The 13105-nt window shown below is 40.8% G+C and overlaps 1 protein-coding gene across 7 annotated transcripts in view; it reads right to left on the bottom strand.

Annotated features, from left to right (window-relative positions):
* SLC20A2 (solute carrier family 20 member 2) overlaps positions 1-13105 on the bottom strand; it is a 108264-nt gene that overhangs the window by 95008 nt on the left and 151 nt on the right. The window contains exons 2-4 of one of the 7 annotated variants that reach the window (XM_068532368.1): positions 8783-8911; positions 7513-7611; positions 6645-6704 (exon numbers count right to left, since the gene is read on the bottom strand). The exons of 2 other annotated variants lie outside the window; for them this stretch is intronic. The gene's annotated coding sequence lies outside the window, so the exon portion shown is untranslated. Of the gene's footprint in view, positions 1-5294; positions 5596-6644; positions 6705-7512; positions 7612-8782; positions 13007-13105 lie in introns of those variants that run through there. 4 more of the 7 variants (XM_068532367.1, XM_068532371.1, XM_068532369.1 and 1 more) reach the window with 4 other exon arrangements.

Genomic DNA, 13105 nt, shown 5'->3' on the forward strand with positions numbered 1-13105 from the left:
TGTAAAATGGGCAGTCCTTTTAACACTGCAACTTTTCCTGAATGATCAAAGAATATTTTCATAAATACAGTTTTTGAAGACTGTTCATCACAGGCTTGTTTACAATGGTGAGAAATCTGATACCTAAATTATCATTAAAGAGGGATTAAATATATTATGGTGTACTCTTACAGTGGAATACCAAGCAGCTATGTAAAAAAAGGAAGACAAGAACCCACAATAACAGGGTATGGCAAAGGGAGACAGGAACCAGCTGAAAGCTCTCCAGATGGCCAAAGCTGGAACAATTTGAGCAATACAGTAGTGTTGTGTCGGATTATAACACAAGTATAAATACCCACTGGTCTACACTGATATAAGTAAACGACTGGATAAATGAACACCTGGGGAGAACAGACAAAGCTCCTGGGCTGCAGAATTCCAACCACTGTAGGTAGGTCCCCTGCCCCGCCCCAAAGAGGTGGAGCATGGCCCCCGACTCCTGACGTGGGTGCTGCCTTCTTCCCAAGAGCACAGATGCGAAGGGGAGAAAGAGAGAGTAACTTTGCAGTACAGACACCTGACAAGCGCCGCCTCAGTCAGGATACCAAGGTCAACGTCACACAGACAGCAGGCACCCTTGAAACGATGGGATGAAAACGGCTCTTGGCCCCAGGGGTCTCTCTCCCCCAAATACACAACCCCAGTCGAACCGTGAGAAGAACATCAGCCAAACCCCAGTTGAGGGGCACTCTACAACAACTGACTAGTATGCCCCCAAACTGTCCAAGTCATAAAAAACAAGAAAAGTCTGTAAGAAACTGTCACAGGCACGGAGAGCCGAAGGAGACCTGAGGACTGAAGTATGGAATCCTGGACAGGATCCTGGAACACAAAAAGACAGGAGGTAAAAAAGCTAAGGAAATCTGAGGAAGCATGGACTTCTGTTAATAACGATGTATCAATGCTGGCTCATTAGTTCTGACAAACACACCACACTAAGGTAAGATGTTAATGATCAGGGAAACAGGGAACTCTTTGCGCCAGCTCTGCGATTTTCCATAAACCCAAAACTGTTCTAAAATAAAAAGATTATTTTTAAAAAATGAAAAAGAAAAATTTTCATGAAGATGTAAACTTATAATGCTGTGGAATGATGGCCAATATATAATAAATGAAAGAATTACTAAACAACATGCATGTTATGAATCTATTGTTGCTTTAAAAATATACATATATGTATTTATACACCAAAACGTCTGGAAGACCAACCATACACCAAACCACATACCTAGTGATTTTCACCACCTCCTTTATACTTTTCCATAGTATTTGGTTTTGTTTTTCCACTAAGCATTGGTTACTTTTAACACTGAGCCTCATTACTCCCACGGTCAAGAACACAGTTGTTTTATTTTTGGGAAAAAGTAGCTGTACAGCATAGAATTAATAGAGACCACCTTAGTTCAAAATAAGATGCATTTATAAAACAGCTAAACTTTACTTTTTCAAGGGGAAATATTTTAAAGGCAGAACAGAAAAGTGATTGAAAGCATGGGATTTCATCAGACCTGGCGCGCAATCCTGGTTTCACCAGTTACTGTCGGTGTGACCCTGGGCAGCTCAATAACCTCCCTCAACATCCTCACTTTCACAGTGGGGAGATGTAACGCTCACCACAAACCTATGCATCTGCAGAACTGCCCTAACATTTATCTGCCTATTTATCAATATAAACACATATTGCACATAACACATAAATGTATATTACATAAATGTATTTCATAACCTCAAATTTTATTAGAAAATTACCTGACTAGTAGCAAAGAGTTCGATGTATGTCAAGAGCCTGGCCCTACTGAGGCTCCATAATGGTAATTGTTGTTGTTATCAATAATATACAAAAATCCAAGAAAAATTAGAACACTGTCAGAAAAAAATTTCATTTCTCAAAGTATATAACATGGAGCACTGAAAGACAAAACCAACACCTCAGCTCGTTCTACGCCATCTGCTGTGATGTCCCAAAGCCCTCTGCTAACTAGACATTCATTAGGGTGATTAAACGTGTTAACATGCCCACAGGACTGCTGTGGAGAATCTTCCAGAGAATACAAGTGAAAGCCACTTGTCTAATCACAGCCAGCTTAAACTAAACTTTGGAATATTAATGCACCAAGTCTCCCTTGCTATCGAAATGAATGTAACATCAATACAAATTAACACCAGCCATAAAACACAAACTAAACTGATTTAAATCCCTTGACTGTAAATAAGGAACTTTAAAGATGCTTTAGACAAGACATATATTTTGATCAAAATTCTGGGCTGGTAGTTCTATCCCAATACTGATATTTAAAAATTACCCCAAATACAACACTTATAATACACAAAATTACGACAGAACAGACAAGTCTAATAATGCTATGAATTAGTGGACTTTTATAACAAGACTCAACAACCCAGAACAGAAGAATCATTTGTTTCAAGTGAAAAGTTTACCCGGCCTGGTTTATCCTATGGTCTAGGACATAGACCCAGATTTTAAAGAAATTAATCAAACATAATATAAGCAAAATAATATTAAATCACTGTGCCAATTTTTTCTACTACACTAGAAAATGCAGACTGTTCAGTTTGGTTCTGTTAAAAGAAGTTAATTTAAACAGCTTTTAAAATAACAAAAACATAGATATAATCCAGGAACTAAATTTAGGTTCGTATATATAACCCAGTGTTGTGATTACAACTCTACAAAGACCGATTTTATAACACACTCCAAAGCGTCTGTATCCAATAAATCTTACTCCAATTTTCCTGAGAGCAGTTGTTACGGAGACCTAACCCAGTGATGTCATTCTAGCTAAACACTTTAAAACCTGTGGCATATTTCTGTCAATATACTTAACTGTAGCAAATTTTAAATTTGAGAATGGATGTGACGTATGGGAAGAAATCACCGTCACTGAGAACTACACCTGGCAAGTAGACTAAGCGAAATAAGCTTCTTTTGGTTAAAAAAAAGGAGGGGCTTGACTACAAGGTTTTTAGTAAGGTTAAGTTTTCCTAAAAACTATAAAAGCAAATTTGAAATGGGAATTCCAAGCACGTGGGGCAGCAACATTATCTACATAATAAGAGTATGCTCATCTGCCGTGTTCTCTACCGGGTGTTTCCTTCTCCAATTTTTAAACAATAACTGAATAATGGACCATACTGGCACCTCGTATATATTACCTCATTTAATCCGTGTAACATTACTAGACAATTATCACCATTTCAAAGTGAAGACACTGAGCCTGAGTGCTTTCAGTAAGTTGCCCAGTTCACACAGGTAATAAGGAGAGACCAGCAATTACTTCATAATCGCAATACACACACACGCACATCCCCCGTTACCTACACATTATATCTGACTTTTTGAGGTTTTTGACCTCTACTTTCTGACTCTCCCAATTAATCTCTGCCTATGACAGCAGCTACTTACGTATATTTTTGCATCTGCCCTACTGTATTGCAGTCGTTCACTTATCAACATTTCCTACTCAATGATGAGCTTCCGGAGAGAATGGCTCACACCTTATCTCTGTAATCCCAGAAAACAGTCCTGTATTTAGCACATCTGCATGCACTTCTTGCTAGTACTTAACAGTGGTTCTGATGTTGATTCTGCTAGCTGCTCATGGGTGGTGAACATTACAGAACCAGCTTCAAGATACCTGCCAACCACTACCTCAAGGAGGGCAGACGCAGGCAGAAAGGAGATTCAATATGATCAGCCTGAATCTGTAGGGCTGTTCTTAACATAGCATTTAGACACTACATTATGTGGCATATAGGGTTTTTCTTCTTCACGTTGAATAAAGCTGCATCTGCACTCACATTAGTCCACCTCCAGTAGTTCACTGCACAAAACGAAATGACAGGACAGCACGACACTCATAGTGCATGCAAGAATGAAGGAAAAATATACGACAATGTAAACCATCAACAGCAGAACGTTAAGATTTTGCCAAAAAGCTACCTTTTCATTACAACACGACTCCAGAGTCCAGAGGGGCAAGACCACACAATTTATACGCTTTCCCACACAAGAAACTAACAGGGTTGGTTATTCATGACATTTGGAGACTGGTACGGTGTAATTACAAAATGACACAGGTTAATACTTAAGGAGACATCAAGTCTCTCAAAATAAAATGAATATTTACAAGATTAAGTATCTGTTTTGTTATTAAAGTCCTGGAACTTCAAGGAACATATAAAAATACAGATGACTTGGTACTCAGATTAGTTAACAGAATTACTGATACTTTTTACTCTTTTAGGGGACCTTTTACCTACTAAACCTTAGAGTCTGCGTTTGTGGTTTCCGTTTTCCTTCCAGTGATAGAAACTGACTGCGAGTCCTTTTGTGGTATTTATCTTTCTCTTCTCATCCCCCACCCACCCCTAGCCCCAAACCTGCTTTGGACGTCTGTCTTCTTTAATTTTTCAAGACAAGCCAGTGAAGTGAAATGGCATGAACTCTTGAATAAAGAGTTAAAAATGTTAAAATCATATGTTAAAATCATATGACTCTCCTCTCTTTAAAGTAATATTAGTCTTCTAGAATACCAATCTAATTCTTAGAAGCAGAAAACACAGGAAGCTCAATGTTCCAAGAAAAGTTAATAATAATTGATTCATCCTGGCTACCCAGGAAATACACAGCAAGGACCTGTGTTCTACGCAAATACAGACAACAAATACATCTAGAAATACCTGCCACCCAGGGACAAGGAAAATAGAAAAAGAGCTCACGGAGCAAATGCACAAAAGGTACAGGAAGAAAACAGCATAAATGTAGGGCTGAGCAGGAATCAGAGCTCCATGAAAGCCGTGACAGGTCAGTGAGCTCTACAGACAGAAGCAGACGGAGGTGGTGGAGGAGAGGTCGTCACCGACGGGAAGTGACAGAAGTGAGCAGAGGCGAGGAGGAACCAGGCAGGGGCGAGAGGACAGGAACTGAATTACAAGAGGGGACAAGAAAGAACGGCGGGGCCGGCAAGGAAGGAGGCGTGCCCAAGGAACAGACGGCATTTTCAATGGGAGACTGAGTCATAGAAAAAGGAAGGAAGGAGGCAAAATGCAAAGACACCAAACAAGAAATTCTGGACAAATGAGGAAAAATTTAAAAGTGAGACCAGGTGATAAATAGGTAGGGTAGAAAGGCAAAAAAAAGGATAAAGTAAAAGAAACCTCTGGGAAAGGAAATATTAAAAAAAAGACAAATGGTCTCTGGAATTTCACTATATTAAATTAAATGTTTAAACCTGTTCTTTTGTTTCTGTTTCTCTCTGCTGGGTAAAACTTGATTGAGAACAATGGTTTCCACAATCTCCAGAGGAGAAAAGTATGGATGAGGTCAACTGACTTAGTAGCAAAAGTAAGAAGAGCTGAAAACAATAAAATTTACTTATGTCAGTTAACCATCTTAGCTCTAACCCACAAACTAATTTTCTTTCTTTTTTTTTTTTCTGTCAACTTGTTTCATCCATACCTATTTCCTCCCTCCTGTATTATTATTATTTTTCAACATCTTTATTGGAGTAGAATTGCTTTACAATAGTGTGTTAGTTTCTGCTTTATAACAAAGTGAATCAGCTATACATATACATATATCCCCATATCCCCTCCCTCTTGCGTCTCCCTCCCACCCTCCCTATCCCACCCCTCTAGGTGGTCACAAAGCACGAGCTGATCTCCCTGTGCTATGCGGCTGCTTTCCACTAGCTATCTATTCTACATTTGGTAGTGTATATATGTCCATGCCACTCTCTTTGTCTCAGCTTACCCTTCCCCCTCCCCGTGTCCTCAACTCCATTCTCTACATCTGCGTCTTTATTCCTGTCCTGTCCCTAGGTTCTTCATAACCTTCTTTTTTTTTAGATTCCATATATATGTGTTAGCATACGGTATTTGTTTTTCTCTTTCTGACTTACTTCACTCTGTATGACAGACTTTACGTCCATCCACCTCACTACAAATAACTCAATTTCATTTCTTTTATGGCTGAGTAATATTCCATTGTGTATATGTACCACATCTTCTTTATCCATTCATCTGTTGATGGACACTTAGGTTGCTTCCATGTCCTGACTATTGTAAATAGAGCTGCAATGAACATTGTGGTACATGACTCTTTTTGAATTATGGTTTTCTCAGGGTATATGCCCAGTAGTGAGATTGCTGGGTCATATGGTAGTTCTATTCTTAGTTTTTTAAGGAACCTCCATGCTGTTCTCCATAGTGGCTGTATCAATTTACATTCCCACCAACAGTGCAAGAGAGTTCCCTTTTCTCCACACCCTCTCCAGCATTTATTGTTCCACAAACTAATTTTCACACTGACACATACACATCAATGACCTTAGTGACCAACTGCTTCATTTACTAATCACAAAAGCTTTCTCTCTCTCTCACTTTTTCTCTCTCTGTGCTTATCAGTATTTGGAGAAATCCCTGCTTCTTACTACTGCCCTAAAAAAGAAAGGGCAGAGTAAGAAGGTGACACTTACATCAATACTGCTAAAAAAAAAAAAAAAGTCTGATGGAAGCTTAACACGAGGTTAAAACAATAACAGTGAAAAGATGCAAATTTCCTATAAATTTCTACGACCCACCTTATTCTGGACTCCTAAATTAACTGAAAACAGAACACAGAGATCATCCTTCATTTCCATCTAGAAACAACAGAGAAAACAAAACACTTAACAAGAACATAAAAACAATAAGGAAGAGCCATTCTGAAAAAGAAGGGAAATTATTCTACTCTTAATCCTAGGAAATAACCAAGGGTAGAAAAGCTACCGTACCAAAGGTCTATTTATAAAGCTGTAATTCGTATAACTCTTTATTTTTAAGCTGAAAAAATATAGTCATCAGATTTTTGGTCCAAAAAACTGTGCAAGAAAAAAAGCAGGCACACACAGAGGCTGAGAGGAAGATAAAGGAAGATGAACCTAAAGCCGCAAAGCTTTGAACAATCACTGAGAAGAAGCAGTTTCTCAACATCCCACACCTTGAGGAATTCTTCAGTGAAAGTCAATTTCTGAGGGCCAACATCCTATTATAAGCTTCCATTTCTCCTATTGTATCTACTATTTCTCTATCCACACAGATTGAAACTCTGATCCTACGCAGATTACCAGCTTTAGCAGCAGGGGAAAAATAACTCAAATATTATACACAAAAGCAATGGGTTAACAAAGACAACGTAAGAAACACGTAAAGAAATATGCTAGAGTCTTGTTGCTCATATTTGTAGAACTATCTTCTTTCAGCTGCTCAAAAATCCTAAATGGCATTGGGCCGATTCTTGAAATTTGCCTTTTCTTCAGTTTTGTTTTGTTTTTTTAAACCATTCTTCCATGAATATCGCGACGGGTCACTCGGCCACACAGTCCATTCACAGGCATCTGACATGATTATTTACTTCTGGAAACAGCTGCTGAATTCCAAGGCACTGGGACACTTCTTAAAGGAACAAACCTGGTTCTCTGGTCTCTACTGAGGACACGGTGAAACTAGGATTCTCTGAACTCAACGATGACACGGAAGCCAAGCTGTGCTGTTTCCAAGGTAAGATGCCTTCAAAAAAAAAAAAAAGCTAAAAATCAATCAGATTTTAAAAACAAAAAGACTCTAATAAAGTAGTGAAAATTCTCACACAGTGTTACATTTTCGCTAAGACTGAAAAATAAGCTCAGATAAAAAATTTCAATCCTTCACTTCAACTTTAAATATATTTTCAAAAAAATTTTATAGGGCATCACAGGTTGTACAATAAAAAATACTGCAAACAATTGACTGTTCCTGAAATTAACAAAAAATATCCATTAAAATTGTAAAGAAATTCTGGTGACTGACGTTTTGATGTTTACCATGGCCAGGATAGAAGATGGGTTTTGAGAAAACGCTATTTCTCTGCGTTCACATCTTATTTGGAAATGGTATGAACAAGCATGATTTATACTGAGCTATAAAGTGAGCTACAGAACTGATGACCTGGAAAATTTCTTCTAGCCATAAAATTCTGAAATTGCATACTATCTGGTGATAAAATCTTGACACCACTGAACCAGCTGTAGGCAAGCCATTTGACTTTGCCCTGATTTTCTCATCTATAAAATACAGGGCTGGTTCTTCTTACATGGGGAGATGGGTACTAGGATCACCTGAGGATGGCTTAAAATACAGATGCCTGCCCAGCTCCAGCTCTAAAGAGCTCTAACGTCTGGGATTAGGCTAAGGCATCTGTTCCTGTTACTGTATAACGAACCCTGGGTCACTCTGTCTACACTCATACTTAAAGAACCACCACACTAGGTCACGTTCAGGATGCAGCTCTACAGCCCTAAGAGTCATAAAACAGGGCAGTAGGGATGCCATTACTCCAGCTTGATAGGTTTAAGACAAACGAATCCCTGTGTCATTTTCTCCTTCCCTAAAAATCCCCCGTTCAGAGAAGATGCCAAAACTAAGATTAAGGCTAACGTGCCAATTGGTTAAACACTTCAGTGGAGATTATTTTTACCCCAAATTGTCCCAACTATATCCTCGGATACTTAAATAGAACACAACTGCAGGACGATATTCATAGTCATAAGCTGCTGCTCTGACAGGCCTTCCCAAAATATGAGCTGATGTTAAAATGATAGCAGCAACATGACATTTCTTACTCAAATTATAAAGCTGCCCCCAAGACACAGGTCACACCCCCCGCCCCAGCAGAAGCGACATGTCACGCAGAACACCGTACCTGCAGAGCTGCTAACCGGGGCTGTGGCCCAGGCTTCACCCCAGGGCACCTCCTCCTCTGATTCCTGGACAGCGGGTATGGTGACGTGTGTGCTCCCCTATCGGCCGAGTCATGTGGATTCAATGGGCTCTGTTGGTGTCCAACACCCCCAAAATAATATTGTCAGCTCCCGACTAAAGGGACACAAAACTGGGCTTTCAGAGTATACCACTTTCCTTCATCTTGCTGGATTTTGTTTGCAGGCCCTCATCCAAGTCCACATGGCTTCAAAGTGACCTCACTCCAGGTTTGTCACCAAACCAACAGTGCCGTTGGTTTTTTTCCACCAAAGAAATATTACTTGGTTGGAAGAGGCCTCTGGGCCCCAAGAGTGTGTTCTACTGTCCAAGACAAGCTGAAAAAGTGGGTCAAGATTTCACAAAAGGACAAGGCAAACGGACAGATGGGCACCGGAAGCCTTCAGTAATGCTCCCATCCTGGTAAATTGCATTCACTAGGGGTTTAAAAGTGTTTAAAAAAGAAGAGTTCTTCCACATGAGTTATTTGACACTGAATTAGTATCTTAAGCAGTCACTGCCCTTTGTCCTGGTGAATCACTGCCCTAGAATTCAACACCTACCAAGGGTCCTAGTCCCCCTCAGCTTTGAGGTTCAAAATTTGGTTTTTCTCCTCTTGCCTTCAGTCATTTCAAAATACAGTCCCCTCAACCATTTCATTATCAACCTCTTCTGCCTGGAAAATCCAGCATTGTTTCTGCAGCTCAGAGTCACTGCCACCATGCATGCTACTTTGAAATTTTTAAAGAGCTTCCTTTACAGCTGAGAAACTAGGGTCAACTTTTAGCTCTCTTTTCTGTCTTTGATAAAGTAAAACTCCCCAGAGAACCCACACTGATTCAAGAGCCAGGCTGCCTGGGTTCATATCCCACCTCCCTGCTTACTACTCACATTGTGGTCTCGGGCAGGTGACTTAATTACCTCCCTGTGCCTCAGTTTCCTCATGTGAAAAATGGGATTATAACTGTACTTATGTCAAAGGACTGTTGTGAGAGTCGAATACATTTACATGTAAAAGCACATTTTAAGCACTACATCCATGTTAGCTATCATTATTTGCTTTATGTAACTCCAAATTCTCGTATTGTTCCACGTGTGTACACAATGTTTGCCCAACTGAAATACTACCTACGCGAGGACTGGGACCACAGTTTGAATATTTCGGATGTTCCCCCCATGGCACCTAATATTCACTCAATAGGTACAAATAAACCTACTCGGTACAAATTATTATACTGGATGAACAAGGAAGTTCTCAAACACAGACCTGTGTAAACATGTATCCCCTGCCCTCGAGTAGCCTGTATTTTGGGTGGGGAAACAAAACACAGGAAACGCTCATGCAACAATACAAAGCCATAAAAGATTAAATGCCAAAGTATGTGGTTTAGACAGCTACCATTCAAAGGGCTCACTGTGAGTTAGGACTCTGGAGAGGGCAAGCCTGCAGTGGCCCTGCCCCTAGAGGGGACTTGGATTTCCACGACAGGTGGGAACAGAGAGAGGATTCCAGGGTATCTGCTCATTCCACAAATATTTACCGCACACCTTCCGTAGGCCGGCCTCTGTCCTTGGCTCTTGGAATACGGCCACGAGGGACCCAGAAACGGCCCCTGCACCCCGGGACCTAAAAGGGCACTCACTCCACGTGAGAGCCAAGTTCTGAAGTAAGGAAGAAGGGCCTGTCCTCCAACCCGATGAAACACAACATCCCTTAAATGTCTCGTGAACAGGAGCCAATGCTGGCATTACAGTCACTCCGGCTTCCAACAATGGCAAAGATACAGAAATTAATAATTTTTCATGTACTGTATTCTAAATATCTTCCATTGTTTATGAAGCACATTAAAGAGATACTCTCCATATTTTGGATACAACTAACATATAAGAGATTTACAGATACACACAGTCAGTATTACTGGAACAGTTTTCGTAATAGAGGCTGTGGAGGCCCAGCTGCTCAATTTTGCCCAAATGAAAGCCTATTCATTAAAGCCCTGTGCTTTGTCTCCTCCCGCCCTTTTCCCTTCTTCTTCTACTAGTGGCTGCCCACAGATATTAAATATCTACTAGAAAAGTGCCTGAAGGTGCATGTGTTGGCAGGAATCAGTTAGTCACGATGGGTGGAAGCACTAACACATGCATCTTTTTCTTCGTACATCCGTCCACTCATCTCCTCCCAGAAGAGAACGCCTTCAGGGAAAGGAACCCTCTTATAAATACCGACTGGCAAAGCATTCTCACTCCTTTCTTCTCCGATGACGGACCACTATCTGAAGATGCGTTAAGTCCAGTACGCTCTAATCACAAATATGACACATTTCCAAGCGCTTCGCTCATCCTCTGCAGGCCTCTCACCCGATCCTACTCTCCCAAGATGCAAACTGCTGGATCCCACCATCACTCTCATCATTGTTACGCCTACACAAATTATTACATTGTAGCTTTGGAAACACAGAATAAACTTCTTGATTAAGGAAGTCAAAACTACTCAATTAAATCCAGTCAAAAACTTAACTTCTTCATGCACAAAGTACTGGACTCAAATATGTTTAAGACATGTAAAGCAAACTGAAAAGTAAGGTAGAACCCCTACAATGTAGATTACTTAACATTCTCAACATTTACATACCCATGAAAGTTAGACTCATCAACAAAGTAATAGCCAACCCAGTTTTTTATTTCCTTGGCTTGGTACTGGAAAATCACGTTCCTGTTTGACTGTCATTCGTTAACCCTTAATTAGGAACGTTGCTTAGAAACTATATATGGAAAAAGAGCACCTTTCAGAAGGGACCATTAAGGCTTTCCCAACATTTACTTTTTTCCAACATCCAAGCATAGCCTGTTCATTGGGTGACAATGACATGTAATGGGAACTCTGATAAAGAAGAGACACAGGGCTTTGGAAACTATTGAATACCCCAATAAAGGGATACCCCAATAAAGGGACTAATTGCAGTTCTGTGCAAATGTAAAGCCTTCTTCCAACTTGAAAAACACATTAAATTACTCTGAGTCATTTTATATTGCCCACACCCTTATTTTACAAAAAACAGAAACAGAAGCAATTAATGTACATATTCCTCATTTGGACACGTTCAAATCAAACTCGTGTACTCGAGTATTTCTAAGCAACCTATGTTTATGCAAAAAGTTATCCGGAAGATTAAATGAGATAAAGCATGTAGACCATTTGGCAAAGGCCTGGCAAGCAATCAGTACTCAACATTGCACATTATTATCGTTCTTAATTTTCCAACTCTGTAATCATACTAAACAGTTATAAAGTTATGCACATGATTATGTATATCTAATATATATAAACTAATATGTGTTACTACTAGAAATAAAGCTTTTACGTTATGTACCAAGCAATGCTCTTCATCCAGACAGAGGTGAGTTTAATTTTAACAGAATGATCCACAAAGAAGCAGAGAAAGCTGGCTAAGGGGTAGGATGTTAAATGTTACCTCGAATCTCTGCTTATCAATTAAGGATACAACCTCTACATGGTCTAGTATGAATTATAATCAGCAGTCAGCTGATCCTAGAGAACTCGCTCAAAATGAATAGTTAAGACCTCAAGCACGTGGACAAGTGGCCATTTATTTGCAAGGCTGCGCCAACCACTGAAATCTGATTACTTCAATACTCATGCTGAAATCCTACATAAATTCATTACCTGTCTCATGCTAGAATTTTACAAGTCCTTACACACAAAAATTTTAAATATCCAAAAGTCACTTAAACTGACAAGACTACAGCATCCTGGGCACATACAGTTTTCAGAACACTTCAATAGCCTCGGCCACGCATCATTTATTATGACAGGGAAAATGCAAAGCCAGTGAGAGCACGTGCTTTCCTAAGCAAATATTAAAAATTACCCTATGCCCTCATTACGAAAAAGGAAAATCTTCGCGTTTCCAGCTTAATCTCGACCCGGGGCCAATGCACACTCCCACCTCCCACGCCGAGACGGCGCCCGGGCGCGCCGAGGAGGGGCTGGAAGCTGCTCGCGCTCTCGGGACGACCCGTCCCCTCTCCCCGCGCGCTCGGACGCGGCGCGGCCAGACCCACGTGGACTCCAGGAGGGGGCGAACGGACCCACCGCCGGGGTCGCTGCCCGGGGTCGCGGGGAGGGGCCGGGGGCGGGGCCAGCGCCGCGCCGCGAGGCCGGGGAAGGGAGCCGGGCTGCACTCACGCGCCCGGGGGACGGCACCGGGGCCGTCGCGGCCTCCCTCCGGTTCCCACACTGAGAGGG

This window comes from Eschrichtius robustus, chromosome 21 (assembly GCF_028021215.1).
Source record: "Eschrichtius robustus isolate mEscRob2 chromosome 21, mEscRob2.pri, whole genome shotgun sequence".
Taxonomy (NCBI): Eukaryota; Metazoa; Chordata; class Mammalia; order Artiodactyla; family Eschrichtiidae; genus Eschrichtius; species Eschrichtius robustus.